Consider the following 18,073-nt stretch of genomic DNA (forward strand, 5'->3'; position numbering starts at 1 on the left):
GGGAAAAAACGGTGTATAATGCGTGATCGGCCATGCAAAGCATATCTGATTATCACAATACTTTGAATGAACCTCAACCTAGTTGAAAACGACTTGTGTGCAAAGTGGAGCCCCCATATGAGAAGTACTTGTTTGAATAACACACCTAGGACGTGTTTTTTTATGGTTGTGCATGACACTAAAGCAAAAACGGTGTTTTATGCTTGATCAACAATGCAAAGCATATCCGATGGGCACAATACTTTCTCAATACTTTGCACACACCTTCAACTTGGTGGAATTGACTTACATGATCGGATAACATACCTAGCATCGTGTTTTTTTACAGATGTGCATGACACTAAGGCAAAAATGGTATTTAATGCTCGATCGACCATGCAAAGCATATCCGATGGGTACAATACTATTCCTACGCCTTAACCTAGGTGGTATTGAAATGTTCTCAAAGAGGTACACCCATCCGATAAGTACTTGGTCAGATAACATACCTAAAGGCGTGTTTTGTTACGGATGTGCATATTACTACCGAGAAAACGTTGTATAATGCGTGATCGACCTTGCAAAGCATATACGATAGTGACAATACTTTGCACGCATCTCAACCTAGTTGAAACAGACTTGCGTGCAAAGTGGAGCCCCCATCTGATAAGTACTTGTTTGAATAACACACCTAGGACCGTGTTCTTTTATGATTGTGCATGACAGTAAGGCAAAAACGGTGTTTTATGCTTGATCGACAATGCAAAGCATATCCGATGGGCACAATACTTTGCACACACCTTTAACTAGGTGGAATTGACTTACATGCAAAGTGGCATTCCCATCGCATAAGTACCTGATCGGATAACACACCTAGCAGCGTGTTTTTGACACTAGAGCAAAAATAGGATTTAATGCTCGATCGACCATGCAAAGGATAACTTGGCATGTCCATCTGATGAGTACTTGATTGGATAACTTCTCCCACCAATAAATTAAGTACTAATTAAAAATTATAATAAATGAGTAGATTATTAAAAAGAGACTAATATTTATGTAATTGTTTCTACTGCAGCTTGCTTGCAAAGGACTCTCACAAAGGAGATGGCTATAGATTTTGTTCCAGGGATGGATGTGATTTTATGTAGCAAAAGAGAAGTAGTTGCATTTGCTACAATCCATGATAGTGATCCCAATTCATTTTGCCACTTTCTAAGACTTGGCAAAGATAAGGTGGCAGTTACTGTATCAAAGATTCTTAGTGCACATGTTGAGCTAAAGTATAAATGTGGAGATATGGAAACACTTGGAGATGTTATGCCCTACAATACATCCAACAAATCATTTATAGCATGGGACAAAGATGAGACTTATGCAACAGACATTATCAAGAATACAAAGTGCACCACCTTGGATTTTACTATAGGGGACATTTTACAAATGAGATCATTTGCAAATAAGACGATAGCAGAAGGTGAAGTATTGGGATTTGAACAAGTGGAGCAATGGTCATTTGCACAGATAAGGATTCCAAAAGTCACTAATGATGGTATGGTTGATAACATAAAATCCTTATGTGATCCCTACTATGAGGTAGGCAAGAATATGAGATGGAGCATGCAATTTTTAAACATGAGAAAGAGGCACATGGTTTTCAATGATAAAGATAAGGTATACTACAATATCAAAGGACCTAAAAAGCGTGCCTATGTGCCAGGCTCTATCACTTCAAATGTGGATGATTTCAATGTACTCAATTATAGAAGTGACATCTTATTTGGAGTGGATGAGTTCATTGGTTCCGAGAAACAAAATGATTTTAGAAGCGAAGCCTTATCTGGGGTGGATGAATTCTTGCATAGTGAGAAGGGCAAAGGTTTCAATAGCGATGTCTTGTCAAGTGTGGATGAGTTCATGCATATTAACAAACCTGGTGTCAATCAAGCTTGTGGATTTGTGAAAGCCATGCAAGATGTCCCAATGAGTGATGTTCTCTCAGGAGTGGAAGAGTTTCAAGGTTCTCAATACTCTTGTAGAATATTGAATTCATTGAATGGTCCTAAGAGTATGTTAAAAACGAGGATGAGATCAATAGAGGATTATTCAATATTTAACTTTGATTGTGATATGGCCAAGGATGCAACGACCAATCATGGATGCTTGGTTACAAACAAATGTGAGGAGAAGAAGTGCATAAATACAGATAACAATGTGCACGAGGAACGAAAACGGTCATACATATGCATGAAGAGAAAGCAAATCCAGGCAGATCCACAAAAGCAACCAAAGAGGAAGAGAGTAATGAAGGAGGAGAATATGTTAAATGCATTGGGATATCTATGTTGCAAGCGAAGATGTATGCGCTTCATTGATCTTGCAGACATCAGGGAATGTAGAGGACACGTGTGGCAAAGAAGAGGAAGCGAAAGAATTGAATACCTTCTCACAAGTCTCTCTTGCTTTCTTCAGAATGGCAATAAAAGTCTAAGTTCAAGACAAAAGGTAAAACCTCTCGTAAATGGAAAAAAGATTTGCAATAAGGCATATCGCAATATTACTGGATTATCCCATGGTACAATTGGGATTTAGTCACCAAGGCAAAGGGCAACAACAAATTTAGCATTCACGGTAATAGAGGAAGGTCCAAATCAAGAATCTCAACTATCAGGGCAGCAACAATTTTGCAAGACTTCATGCTTTACCTCAACCCCATGTATCTACCAAACTCCCTAACGGTGACGCAATCACTGAAATGCACCTTCCAATGGGCTTGACAAAGCTCGAAGTATTTGACTCTATTGCAGAAAAGCAAAGGCAAAGAGGGGATGCCGCAGCTTCTTCTCATACTTTGTATACTCTTTGGAAGAAGAACTTTGGATATGCTAAAATCCCAAGGAGGCAAAAATTGTCAAAGTGCAATGTCTGTGATGATTTAAAGCGAGCGATTGAGAGTGCAACATGTCCAAATCAAAGGGAATTATACAAAAGAAACCAAAAATCTCATCATGACCTTATTCGACGTTCCAGACAAAAATATGCATTTTGGAAGGAGCAAGCTATTTCGCATCTCGATGACTACATGTGCCTTATTGTAGATGGCATGGATCAGAATACAACAACATTGCCTCGTTTTGTTGCCACTCCACCTAAATTACAACGAAAGCACTTTCTAAAGACACATCTATGTGGAGTGCTAGTGCATGGAATTAAGTTCTTTGCAGATATATGGATTGATTCCTTGCATCTACATGATAGCAATCAAGTTGTAACATCTATTATGAAGGCAATTCGCAATGTACATGCAGAAAAAGGTCGCCTACCACCGACTTTGAGAATACAAGCTGATAATTGCTGGCGAGAAAATAAGAATGTACTCATGTTTGCATTCTGCTCCATGCTAGTTGCTCATCGAATCTTCAATGAGGTGGAACGTGGATTTTTGTATGTTGGGCATACACATGAGGATATCGATCAGGTTTTTAGCACACTCTCAAGGGATCTTAAATGCAAGGATGTGGAGACAATAGATGACTTGGTAAGAAGATGTGGCAGGCAAGTTGGTGGTCGTAAGGAAAGTACAGTATGTGAGAGGCTCGAAAGAATGTATGATTGGAAGAGCTTCATTCTACCTTTCATACAAACGGGTGGTGATGCATTGACAGGTCATACCAATCCACACTACTTTCATTTCTTTTAAAAAGATGAAAAACTCGTAATGCAATGGCAACAATATTCTCATGATACAAAATGGGAACATGAAGAACCTTACAGTCTCTTAACTTCAATTCCCAGCAAGGAAAGGTATCCAACATGGGCTCCTATACAAGAATTCAATGAGAGGTCTAACTGTGAAATAGAAGGATTAAAAGCATTTATTACATACAAAGAGGAAATGCTTTGGAGATATCCTGATCCGAAGCCTACTTGGAGAGAACACACTACCACTGTAATTAACAAGACACGAAATTTAATAAAGGACCTTGAGAGAATGCGAGGCTCAAAGGATGTCAAGGAAGAATGCAATATGTTTTGGCCAAATGTTCATAACCCAGCTCCAGTCTTTGAAAATGAATTTGTATCATTACTCCCACATCCATATTGTGGACCAAAGAAGAGAGAGTTTATGCCACAAGTAGATATAGAGGTCGATTATTTTGTTGTGGTTCGGCCATCGGATGATGAATATGAGAATGTGAAGTTTTGGGTTGCAAAAGTAGTTGATGTGCAAAGAGATGACCAAGGGAGAGCTACAACATTTACAGCGGTATGGTATGAGCCAAAGGGTAGGAAGGAGAATATGGATAACAACACATTGTATACTAATTGTATAATGAAGGAGTGGGTCCCAAATGATGAAGCGGTCTCTCAAGTTTCGACGAAGACAATCATAGTGTCTTGGCATTCAAGGGCAAAGAAATCAAAGAAGCACATGGGATATGAGGTAGAAGGAAAAATAAAAATACCACAGCAAAGTATTTTGCATATACATGAATTTTTAAGGATGCTCGCCATGGAGGAAGTAGAAGGAGACAGCATAAATGAAGAATGTCCATGATGAAAGCTTTGTATTGAAGTCCATTGAAGGATTTTATTTGGGTACTAGGCAAGAAGCCAATTCAAGACAATTATAATCAGAGTCATCACCTCCTTTGTCAAATGAGAGTCAAAATATGCACTGGATGTCACCCAAGGGTCAAGGCTTGGCAAGACAATAGGGAGTTAATGCAGATGGCACCTGGCAAGGGACTGTCACATTGAGCAATAAGACAATGGGGAGTCAATGCACCCAACGGGCAAGGCTTGGCAAGACAAGTGGGAGTTAATGTAGATGGCAACTGGCAAGGGACTGTCATGACATTGAGCAATAAGACAATGGGGATTCAAATTATGTAGATGGCACGAATTGAGGCTCTTTAAGAGCAACAATTTAAATTGTAAACATATGTTCAATCTATATCATTTTGGATATAAAGACTCTAGCTGAGAGCAACGTCTCTCAATGTAATCATATAATGATAGCTATAATTGCTATTATAATTCTTTGGTTCAATACAAAACTTGGGTCTTATGGCATCATGTCTTTTTTCTATTTATTAAAAGTTTTAAAAATTTTGTGCATATTGCGAGTGACAATGTTATTTTCATGAAATATTTAAGTCTCCTTTCATGGATTTATAAATTTATCATGTCAAGGAAAAATATTAAAAAGAATTAAATTAACAAATAACTTAGGTATAGCTAGAATTTCTAATATAGGATTATTTCAAATTCTTGCATGTTGGTGCAAAAGTATAGATTGAAAAAACAATATTTATATGTGAATATGATAGTGCCATAAAGTGAACTTTTGATTTGGGAAGAATATTTTTAGAAAGTAAAATTTTGATTTGGGAAGGATATTTTCACAAAGTAAGCTTTTCATTTGGGAAGGATTTTTGTGCTTCATCCAAAAACAACAGAAAAAGTCCAAAATTAATAAAATAGGTGTTTTTAAAGAAGGACAAGAAGCTTCCATACCTCTATCCAAGGTAAGTCTCTTGGTGCGTGGTCTTCTTTGAAAGTTGCTCTCCTTGGATTTGTCCTTTGTCGTATGCAGGGAAGGGATGTTTTTGGTACTAGTGTTGTTCTTTTTGGGGTTGGGCGCATGTCCTTTCAGGTTTTTTTTAAAAGGAGTTTGTCGAAGTGCATCTACAGACGCATCTAACAGGGCATTTAATTTTTTTAAAAATAGGCAGTGTGCCTATAGACACACTGTTAGATGCGTCTATAGACACGCTCCTTCCCCTTCCTCTTCCTTGTCTTTCCTTTCTCCTTTGCATGCATGTTTAAGTCAAATTTTCAATGCCTTATGGAAAATTGGATTGAAGCATGAGGGCGGGATAAATAAAGATTGCATGCATGATGGAGCATTATTTTTCTCTCTTTTTTCTCCTCTTTGTGTAAGAAAATAATACAAGTCTATGCTCAACAGATAACAGGATCTCGTACGCAAGAGAGAAAACAAGATAGTATGGAGAATAAAAAATTTGATTACTGTAGAACTGATACAATAGATGGTGCTGCCTCCCAACCGTGCGCTCTTGTGAAAGAAGCTTCGATGGAGTGCTGGAAACAGTAGAAGATGGAGGCTGAATTCTAAGGAATCAGGGTTGCTGTAGCCAGTGATGAAATGGGCTTCATGGGCTTGCTCTTATATAGCCACCAGTTGTAGTCAGTTAGGCTCAATTGGGTGACGGATGGCCTACTCAATTACCACCTATTCTTTACTTGCAGCTTGACAATACAAGTAGAGAGAACAAAAATCAAGTTCTACTTGCATACTTGAACATGCTAGTGCACAAAGGGATTAAAAAATAAAATAAAATTGGGTTCTTGTTAGTGGGATAAACACATGATTAGATTGATCAGATGTTTAGTAGGTTCTCCGTCAAACTTGCAAAGAAAAGTGCCTTTCATCTTTTGCAAATTCGCAGTGTGCTACTAGATGCATATGTTCCAATACCTACCATTGAAGTAATTGAGGAGACATATGATTTTAGATCATATGCAACTGGTCAAGGTGTCTATGATGCATCATTTGTGTAGCTCAATGATCATAGCTTTCAACAACAATTTAAAATAGAGAAACGGGATGAAAATACTCTCATGTGGAGCAAAAAAAATTCCAACTCTGAAACTTGGCTCCTACAAGAAAGAATCAAGTTCTTACTATCCATTCCAGCACATGCAATAGTTTGAGCTAAGCACATGCTACTCTCTTCCACAAGTGAGACAGCAAGTTCCCAAAGAGATAATTGTTCAATGGATTTTCTTCAGTGCTTAAATGAAATTAAGGAGGCAGTGTGGGGTGCACATGCATATCCATCCTCCCACTTGTACAAAAGACATTTATCATCATCTAGAGCTACACATGTAGCATATATTGTTCTAAACCTAGGAGAGAAAAGAAGTGTAATGGCAAAGTATAGTGATATACATATTTAATATTTGGAATTTTCTAAGTACAAAGTTGAAAATATTAAAGAAGCTTTGAAAAGTATCAAACTTAAGGTGATGTGGGTACATACGAACGTATGAATGTGCTTTTTTTATTGGCCTTTTATTAAAAGCTACATGCTAATTCAACGTCAAGAAACTTCAATTTTATAAGAGGAAAGGAAGTAATGCACACATAGGGGGTTCCTGATTACGTTTCAAAAATGTGTTTTATTTATATTAGCCAAGTATATTACCTTGAAACAAAGTCATAGGCACATAGGGTGTTTATTAGTACATTTTAAAATGTGTTTTACTTATATTATCTTGGTAATGAATCTTCTATGTCTTGGGGCGTTCACTACATGTAAATCCTTGAAGGAGAAATTGATGTAATGGGATCTAGAGTCCTAAGGTCTAAGGTTGTGAGTGTGTGTTCAAATGGTGTGCCTGGATAGGTGTCAGTAGGTGTGATTGAGTGAATCTAGGTGTGTGGTGTGTGATTGAGAGAATCATGGAAGAGATTGAGAGATTTGTGGATCTAGACATCTGCTCATATGTGATGTCACTACTGGATGTAACTGGAGCCTATATATTGGGCCTGTCTCTCTTGAATAGAACTCTCCCTTTTTGCCTCACTTGTTGAATCCTTTTTGCAACTCCAACATGTGGTATCAGAGCCTTGGTTCACTCTCCTTGAGACCTCCTTGAGTGCCATGTCATCATCTTCTCCCTCACATTATCTTCTCCATTTTCTTCTCTTTTGAGCAGAATTTCCAAGCGCTTGTTCTACCAATGTAGGCAACCATTCTCCAAACCCTTTCAGCCATAGATTCCCCTCATATAGGCACACTTCCATGCTAGAGTGTTTTTGCAAATTTTCCTTCTACAGCCCGTGCTTACACTCACCCTATCCCACGCCATTTCTAATGATACACCTTGCTGGAGCCACCATTTTAAAAACGGTGTAAGGTGCACTTAGGTGACTCTATGGGCTACTTGGTGGTGAATTTTGAGAGCAAATGGTCAAGGTAATGAGGAGAAACTAAGGAAAAACCTGTCAGGTTTTTAAGAAGACATGTTTTTGGAGGCAGAGAAGATGATGCTGCCCCTGGAGGTGTGAAGCTTCTTTTGGTCTGAGACTTGCACTGAGTCTTCTACTCCCAAGGATCATTAATTGCACGAAAAATTCCTTCTAGTTTATGCTCTGTGGTGTGAGGTAGCAATCCTCCAAGGTTATTCTATTTATGCAAGCATTTCTTGACTAATTTTTGAAAATAGAAGCTACATTAAATGCTAAGTTGATGCTTAACATTTTGGGGCACCCTCCCACTCCTACGGAGTTATACACATACATGATGGGTACTACAAACACCCCCCAAGAGTCAGCAGTATAGACTCCAAACCACCCTAATCCCACACCAGTTGAGATTACCCCAGTAGAGTCGAGACAGCCTAGTCGGCTACAAAGTCGAGCCCCTTCTCCCCCCCTACTGTCAGGAGGTGCTTCTACCTCGCAGAGCTACCGACGTACTCTCGTGCCGTTGAGAGTCACTTCCCTAACTATGAGTGGCCAGCATACTCCTGTGTAGTCGAGAGTCGCTTCTCTAGCTACTACGAGTGGCCAACGTACTAGCTCGACACGACAGGGTAGCAGGCATAGTAGCAGGGAGAGTGGTGGGGGATGCATGGCACAATGCTTTGGGGGGGTTAGTGGTGGGGACAGGGATGATTCAAATGATGTAGATGTGCCAGAGGGTGATGGTATGATCTTCTATGACATCACTCAGATAGGAGGCATATTGATGGATGCACAAGGGAAGGACATCATGGCCTTCATGAGCTCTATAATTGCTAACAATTATAGAGATTGCTTTATTCACTACAAAGACCAGACAGAAAAGTTGGCTGATGAGACCCTCGCTGTTGTTTGCTCTAGATATCCCAATCCCCCCAATGTTCAGTTCACAGATAAATGGGCCAAGTCAAAGATTGTTATGATACTTGGCCAATAAAAGATCTTGAACGCTTGAGAGATAGGCACTAGCCGAGATTGCCAAGAGAGAGGGAGGTCAACCACCGAGGGGACAGAGCCCCAGACCATGCTCACAAGCATGAGTGGAAGAAAGCAATGAAGGCAGCGAAGGCGGTAGCACTTGAGGCACGAAGGATCCAAATGGAGCAATATGGAAGCGTGCATTTTGGAGCAGGGGGTGTTGAATCATGGGAGGCCCAATTTGTAAGTATCGATCTCAAATTATATTGTTTATATAGTTTATTAGGAGGTTGTTTCTTTGTACTAACCCAAGCGAGGATGCAGAGAACTTAGATTAGTCATAGAAGTAATGCTAGCTACTCTTTTTTGTACTTGAAGCCACAGGACATGGCTTGGCTTCATGCTATATCTCGGGGGGGTCACTATGTATAAACCCTCTATATCACGTGCGTTCAAGGCCTATTTCTAAAATCCCTTATTTGTAAATTTTTCATTACTAAAATGTACCCCTTTTCTATACAAATCTGTAAATTTTTTCCAAAACTATTTTAAATAGTCCCTTATGTATATTTATTTCTATAAATTTTAGAAATAGAAAATGTCCTTCTGTTGAACTCACGTGATAGGGTTACATATTATGAGTGACCCCCCCGAGTGCTATATGTACATACAAGCACTTTTTGAGCTATGAATTAATATACACTCCTTTTATTTTCTTGGCTTTCAATTTCCTTGTGCAACATTCTATCAATGAACCCTTGTGAACTAAGCGTTTTGGAGTTGTAATGTTTTATTCGGAATTGTAATCATCGGCTATAGACATGCTTGCAATCATGCTAATTAAAATGCAGTTGGCTATAAGAACTGAATTGCACAATGTGGAAATGAGATTCTTGTAACTACATAGCATACGCAACATACACAGCATTCTATTCAACCACACAAAATTCTACTTTTATTAATAAAAAAGATTGTGTATCTTTCTTTCTTTCCCTTCCTTTGTGTCCCTCATTGCTCTCTCTCTCTCTCTCTCTCTCTCTCTCTCTCTCTTGCTCCCCTCCTCTCCCTTGATCTGTCTCTGTCTCTTTATCTCTTTCCCTCCCTTTGTGTCCCTATTTGCTCTCTCTCTCTCTCTCTCTCTCTCTCTCTCTTTGATACCCGATGATCATCTTGTTGCCATGTTGCCCTTAGCTATCTATGTCATGGACATTGATTTTACATATACACTTTTTGTATTTTGTTAGCGGCTCCACCCTTTGGATCAGTTGTATCTGGGTTTTTTTTCAATCTCATAGTCTCTCAAAGACCTTAATTAAACACACTATTCAAAATTTTTGGACTTGTGTAAAGTCCAATTTGAGAAATGGACTAAAAAACAGTCCAAAAATTTTGAATATACTAGTAATGTTGTTTTTTGAACTAGATTTGCCAACTCAAAACAAAAGATTTAATGATTAAGTACTAAGAACATCAATGCATAACCAAATCTCTTACAAAGGTGGTCTACATAAACATCTTCATAACTTCACAAAAATCTCTTACAAAGTGGTCTACATAAACATCTTCATAACTTCTTGTGAATTGAGCTACTATCACCTAAGAACATCAATAGATGACCAATAATAGATGACCAATTCTCTTAGAAAGGTGGTGTAAATAAACACCTTTATGTATAAGTGGTGTGCACACACCTTTATGACCATTTCTTTTAGAAAGGTGGTGTACATAAAGCCCTTAGAAAGGTAGTGTAGATAAATCCTTTTATGTGTAAGTAGTGTACATATACACCACACTTGGTATTAAAAAACACCCTTAACTATAAAAATACATTTGACATAAAGTTTAAAATACACCATTAAGTATAAAATGTCCCTCATAAACAATCTTTATACACAATTTTAGCCGGAAAAGAAACCGAGACCAAAGGCTAGAGACTAAGTATGGCGACGCTCAAAGGCCATAGAGAAAAGGAGATCACGAGGGCGAAGGGATGTCATAGGGGTGAATAAGGAATTAGAAGTGGAGGGAAGGAAAAGGGAGACTATGACACATGGGGAAAGGGAGAGTGGGAAGAGAAGCAAGTACATGATAGGAAGAGGAATGTTGAGATGTAGACATCAAGGGAAGTGAACCATACTTTATTGGAAAGGAGGGATGAGAGGGAAATATCAAAATACTAGCTAGGTGGCTTTACAAGAATGAGCGTGTCCCATCAAGGAATTGCCCCTTCCTTTTATAGCCAAAAGAGGGGGTCTCTCCACATTAATGTATCCTCCCACATGCATGGTGTGTGTGGAAAAGTCTCCCATGTGGGCTAGGTGGGTACGCACTCTCAATTGTATGCGACAACCCTTTGCCTCAATTTTCCGCATAAATCAAGCCCCTTATCTCAAGTCTATGATACTTCCTAGGTCTCTTCCAATTTTATAATAGGTTCAAACCTCTAGGAGGACAAGTGGAGGGTTGGCACAAGGAATCTTGCCACCTCGTCCTACTTTCCCCATTATTTAATTAGCTCTCTTTGTCCTTCTATACCTCCCCCACATGGGCCTATCCCATATGGAGGGAATAACTCAATATAATAGCCATCTCCACCCATTTTATATTGCTTCTCCCTTGGACTTTGAGCCTTATCTCAATTATTGCATCCTAGGTGGAGGGGTGGCACATGGAGGAGCCATGCCACCTTGCATTTTATAATATTACTATTATGGATTATGTACAACACACCTTATGGGTCCTCTTACATGGAAGGGTGGCACATGGTCATGCCTTGCCACCTCAACCTTGGGCCCTATGCACACCATATTTGATTATACTATTGCCACATATACAAACACACATACATATTAATGCCTTTTTCCTTAGACAATTTTATCCATAACAGTTCCCCCCCCCAGGCAGGGAATGCACCGCATTTCCATGCCTGGGACCATCACGCACAAAGAAAGGCTTGAGGTAGCGCTTGTTGATCACCTTCTTGCCATATGGTTCATGCAGCTCCTGAACTTGTACAGACCCATTGCTACGTTCTTTGATGACTTTGTATGGACCAGCCCACAGTGGCAGAAACTTCTTATCCATTTGGTGGTCCAATCTGTTATCAAAGCATAGCACAACATCCCCCTCAGCAAAGTGTCTTACCCATCCCTTGCGAATCTTAGCATCCAATCGGGCCTTTTGTCGATTCTTTTGGATCTCTGTTTGATGTAGTGCAAGGCGTCGGGTCTCATCTAACTTCTCAAGTTGTACCAATCTGGCGTCTACATGTTCATCTTCTGTCATCCTCTGTTCTTGCGCCAATCTCAAGGCTGGAATCTCTATCTCAAGTGGTAAAACTGCCTCAGTACCATACACCAATTCAAAAGGGGTGTGACCTGTAGATGTTTTATGAGTGATGTTGTAAGCCCACACTGCTTCAGTGACCTTCTGATCCCATTGGCTCCTATTCCCTGCGGCCATTTTTCCTATGGTTTTACAGAGGAGGCCATTGGTCCGCTCTGTTTGACCCATGGATGCTGGATAATAGATGCCAGAAGTGTGATGATCAATGCCCATCCGATCCATGAGTAACTCCACTGCTTCATTTAAGAATGGACTCCCATGGTCAGAGACTATCTCCATGGGTGTCCCAAACCTTGTGCAGATACGTTCGAATATGAAACTTGAAACTGCCTTGCCATTTGCAGCAGAGAAAGCGATAGCTTCAGCCCACTTAGTGACATACTGAGTGGCTACCAAAAGATACTTCTTTTTGTGGGCAGTCATGGGCAAGGGACCGACAAAATCTATTCCCCACTTCTGAAACGGATGGATGGACATCACTGGGTGATGTTGCCCGGGACGCAAATCTTTCCTACCAAAGAATTGACATGGTTCACAGGTTTTGCAATACAAAGTGACATCCTTGAATAATGTCGGCCAATAGTATCCAGCATGTAAAATCTTCTTAGCTGTATAGTCACTGGCATAGTGGCCTCCACAAAACCCATCATGATAATGCTTCAATACCTTAGGCACTTCATCTGCATCAATGGCCCGTCTGAGTACCCCATCCATGCCTTGACGGTACAACACCCCATCAAGGAGGGTGTAGCGCCTACTATCTCTGCGGATCTTCTTTCTCTCATAGCTTGTACTTTCTGAAGGAAAGGAGAAAGCGGTCAAAAACTTATATATACCACCATACCAAGGATCCCCAACTTCTATGGCTGCTACCAGGGTTACATCAAGGCACTCCTCTAAATCAATCAAAGCATTCTTCAAGTTGGAACAACCCCCTTTTACAATTTTGAAAGAAAAATCATATTCTTGTAGAACTGCCAACCATTTGGCCAACCGGCCCATGGGATTTGGTGATTGAAGAACCTGCTTTGCAAGACCAGTGTCAGTGAGTATAAAGAAGGACCTTCCAGCCACATAATGCTTAAATTTCTCAATGCAAAACACCAAAGACAAGGCATGCTTGTCGGCCTCTGAATAGCGTCGCTCAGTGTCGAGCAATTGTCGAGAAGCAAATCGAACGGGATACATGAACCGATCCTCCCCTTGCTGGAGAAGAATACCTGCCAGAGTGTGCTCACCAAACCCAGGATTGATATAGAAGGTCTTTAACCAGTCTAAATTGCGCAGAATGGGTTCTGAAGCCAGAGCATTCTTGATTTGTGCAAACCCATGATCACAATCCTCATTCCAAGAGAAATCAACCCCATCTTTTAATAGCATAGTCATGGGCCGTGTCAAAGCAGCATACTAATCAATGAAGCGGCGATAGTATCCTGCTAGATTGACAAATGAGCGTACCTGACGTTTGGTTGTAGGTGGGGAGAGCTTGAGGATGGCTTCTACCTTCTCAGGGTCAGGCTTGATGCCCTCGGATGAGACAACATGTCCCAATAACCTCCCTTGAGTGGCTCCAATGGTGCATTTCTCAGGGTTGAGACTGCCATTTGCATCATTGACCCTTTGGAAGGCCAATCTAACCTTCATGATGTGCTCCTTACGTGATGAGAATATATAGAAATCATCTAAAAACACCTCCAAGAAATCCCCCAAATAAGGAGCAAACACCATCTGCATGAATCTTTGAAAGGTGGCAGGAGCATTGGTGAGGCCAAATGGCATTACTTTGAATGCAAATGTCCCCCAGGGTGTGGCAAATGTGGTTTTAAGCACATCTTCCTCGGCAATTCTGATTTGATAAAACCCAGAGTAACCATCACAGAAAGTATACATCTCATGTCCACTTACCTTCTCAAGAATGAGGTCTTGAAAGGGTAGAGGATGATGATCTCTCTTGGTGGCAGCATTGAGCTTCTTATAGTCGATGCAGACCCGCCACTTGTTGTTTTTATTTGGGATGACTACCACTGGTGAAACCCATTCAGTATTGTGTACCGGAACAATAAACCCAGCCTCTACAAGCTTCTGCAACTCTGAGCACAAAGCGTCGGTCTGTAGGGGCCCTAATCTCCGATACTTCTGAGCCACAGGCTTTGCATCAGGCTTCAGCTCTATCTTGTGCTCTATGGCAGTCACATGGCGAAGGTGGTGGTAGCTAGTTGCAAAGAGGTCAGGGAAATCTTTGAACATTTCAAGAAACTCATCTTTCTCACCTAGAGTGAGGTCTGGAGAAAGCATTGATTCGAGCTGTTGAGGACTAGCTGTTATCTTTTCTGCAAGTGGCAGGGTCGGAGACACCCCCATCATGTAAACTTCCTCCTCTGAGAATTCCTCTCCCCCGTCTGATTCTTCCATGGACTCAGACACTGAAGATGAGAGAGTATCACTGTCATGCTCCTCTTCTTCTTCTGGTTCCATGGCACCAGGTTGCACAGGGATTTTCTCCTTGGAAGCACCAAAAGACATGTGTCCTGTCTTCCAATAGCTGAGACTGCATCACTTTTTCTCAACCATGGTCTCCCGAGTATGGCAGGGTAACTTCTGCCTATATCTTCAATGTCCACTACATAGAAATTGACAGTGGTGGTCAGCCCGTTGACAGTGATGGGCAAATCCTCAATGACTCCCATGGTGGCGAGTCGTCGACCATCTGCTACCTTGATTCGAGTGGAGGAACGCCTTGTACATTTCAAATTCAATTTCTTCATGATGCGGGGCACCATGATATTACATGCAGCTCCCCCATCAACACACACATTTTTGACATGGCAATTATCTATGATGACATCTACTGTGTGTGGGTGCCGATCAATTTCTTCAAAGATAGAAGATACCTCTCGTACCTTTCCCTTTTTCTTACTCTTCCTTGTTGAGAGACCTTGCTGCAGCTCACGTCTCACCTTAGGGCTTAATGCTATTAGTTGAGGGAGTGTGATGCTCAAAGAACGATGAGCAAGGTCTTGAACGACCGAATAGTCCTCTTGCCCTGAGCCGATGGGAAAATCCGAGGGTGACCACTTACTCCTGCGAGATCTTTTAGTCTTCTCTGTTGGTGGGTCTGCCATCTCAGCGTCTGAGGGCTCTGAGAAGGACACCTTCTTCCTGGGGCGGCCCGGTCCATGGTTTAGAGAGGGGTTCGAGGTAGCACGAGTTCTTTTCCTGAGATCAAGGATCTCCACATCAGAATCCTCAGTGCCCGACTCACTTAGAAGATTCACCCTTGGAATATTGGGGCATTCTGTGCGATAATGACCCTTCTGGTGGCACTCGTAGCATACAACATTAGCACGATCTCTTGGAGGGCGGTTGGCTTGATTTCTGATGCCCACCATCTCAAGCCGAAGATCATTCAGAGCCTTGGCTAGGTCATTGACTCCAGGTTCTGTTGCAGGGGGGGCCTCTTTAGTTGGAGGGGCCACAGGAGTAGAGAGGAGGGGAGCTCGTGGGCGAGGCTGGGAAAATCTTCGAGGCGGAGGATGAGGATATCCACCTTGTTGAGGGTAAACATCTAAGGGAGGACCATACATCTGAGGTGGAGGCGGTGGATACATCCCTGAGGGGTGGGGGTATGCCCCTGAGTTAGACCCCCCAGGTTGTTGTTGCAGGAATGGAGGGGGATGCGGAGGGACAATCGTCTTCTTTGAAGCGGGGTCAGACTGAACTTTGTCAAACTTTTGAGCAATCTCATGTGCTAGCACCATAGTTTCTGGATTCTCCCATTTAAGCTTGACGCGGAATTCATCACTCGCTCCTGCTACAAGGTAGCCCAGCACATGCTGAGTCATTCCAGATCGAAATCCGGCATTGTCCTCCTGTGTGGCAATCAAACGGTCCAGGAGCACGACCGCTCGATCCACATATCGACGCGCCGTCTCACCTTCTGACTGCTTCAAATTTGCCACCTGCAGGTACACATTCTCCGGCTCCTCTTCTTTGCCGAAATACTCAATCATTGCTGTTGTCAACCTTGGCCAGCTTTGGCGAACATCTTCGGTTTGCTTCTCATACCACACTTGAGCCAAACCTTCTAGAAATGTGGGGAGAACCAATAGCCATCTGTCTTCAGTAAGAAAGTTGAGAGAGACACAACGGCGTTTGAAAGCCACAAGATACTCATTTGGATTTTCTTCTACCCGTCCACAAAACACGGGAATGTCAGCCATGCTTGGAAGGTGGGAAAGAGGGGCTTATCTATGGACGAACAATAGTAAGAGGAAGCTTGAACTGAAAATCGGGGGAAGAAACATCCAAAAAGCACACATAGGCAGGGTAAGGTGTGACTGGTGCAGTGTGAAATATTACACGAGAAGAATCTTCAGCATAGAAAAGCACATAGACAATCTTAAAAGGTCCAATCCTCATGATATCACTTTGATCATTACACGCGAGGGTTAGAGGTGCGGCGTCGCATGAGGTTGTTCATCAAGGCAAACAAGAATGCCATGACAAATGTCAACAGTTGGAGAGCTTGCACATCACCTTCAGCTTCTTCCAGTTCTTGTAGTCGCCATTCTATTTCTTCAAGGGGTGTGCGGTCTGGCATCCTTCTTTTGAGCAATGTCCTTGAGAACCCTCCTGATGGTCTGCCGAAGTCGGTGAACTCGTATCAAGTAGGCCCAACACTTAGTTTCATGATGACCACAACCTTTGCATTCCTTACAAATGATCACCCTCCTTCGTGGCTTGCGGCTTGGTTGGGGTGGCGCTTCCACTCGCGTCATGCGTGATTGAAATACAAGCTTCACGTGCCAAGAAATCAGCAACAAGATTTCGAGCTTGAGGGATATGCTGAATTTTTACCTCTTCAAATTGGTTGCAAAGTTCCAAGGCTTGTTGATGTCGTGGAACCAAGCCTTTGCTCCGCACCTTCCACCTTCCACTAACTTGTTCACACACTAGTTGAGAATCTCCTTGCACCTCCAATTGCTTGGCATGATGTTCTTGTGCCTTTTGTAGCCCAAAAATGAGCGCCGAGTACTCAGCTGATTGCAAGTACTTGCGGGCGAAGACTTGCTGTAACAAAACTCCTCACCACTCGGTGAAGTGAGCTTCACACCCACGCCAGCCGCCTTGGTTGAAGGTTTGTAAGCTCCATCAAATTGAAGAATCCAAGATGTCATCACACCAAGACGAGAATTCGGACATCCCAAGTTTCTCGGTAGTCCAAGATAGGTAGGAGGAGAGGGTGGGGAGAATTCAACACTTGAGCCAAACGTTCAGCACCAAATAAACTTGCAATTCTTTGTTGATAGTTTATCTTAAGCCCAAAAAGAATTACAATTTGAAGCTCGAAATGAGGCACAAAAGGCTGATTAGGTACAAATGGATTCCTTGGTCGAAACATTACCAACCATAGCCAAGGCCTAGAAACCTTTGTAATGAGATTGTGAAATGACGATTCAGGATGAGCTTTTCCACAGGAATCAACAAGCAGATGCGCCAAATCTCCCCCCAAGCTTGGGGAACATCCCACCCTTCGAAGAAGGAAACCGTTTTGATTACCTCTGAAGCAGCAAGTAGTTCGATCACCGCACAATGAGTAGAAGTAAAGTCAAAATCCTCCCAGCGTATCAGTAGTTCGTCACCCTGAATTATCCACGGTGTGTCATTCCACCCGTCATCACCATCAATAAGGCACTGGACAATCAGCCGTTGAAGGTCGACATGAAGATCAAGGAATACATCTCGTGCATTGGTAGCCGTAAGGTGCGGAGGAACAGG

Source organism: Dipteris shenzhenensis, chromosome 22 (genome assembly GCF_047967505.1).
Source record: "Dipteris shenzhenensis isolate YYH24624 ecotype China chromosome 22, Dip_SZ_1.0, whole genome shotgun sequence".
Classification (NCBI taxonomy): domain Eukaryota; kingdom Viridiplantae; phylum Streptophyta; class Polypodiopsida; order Gleicheniales; family Dipteridaceae; genus Dipteris; species Dipteris shenzhenensis.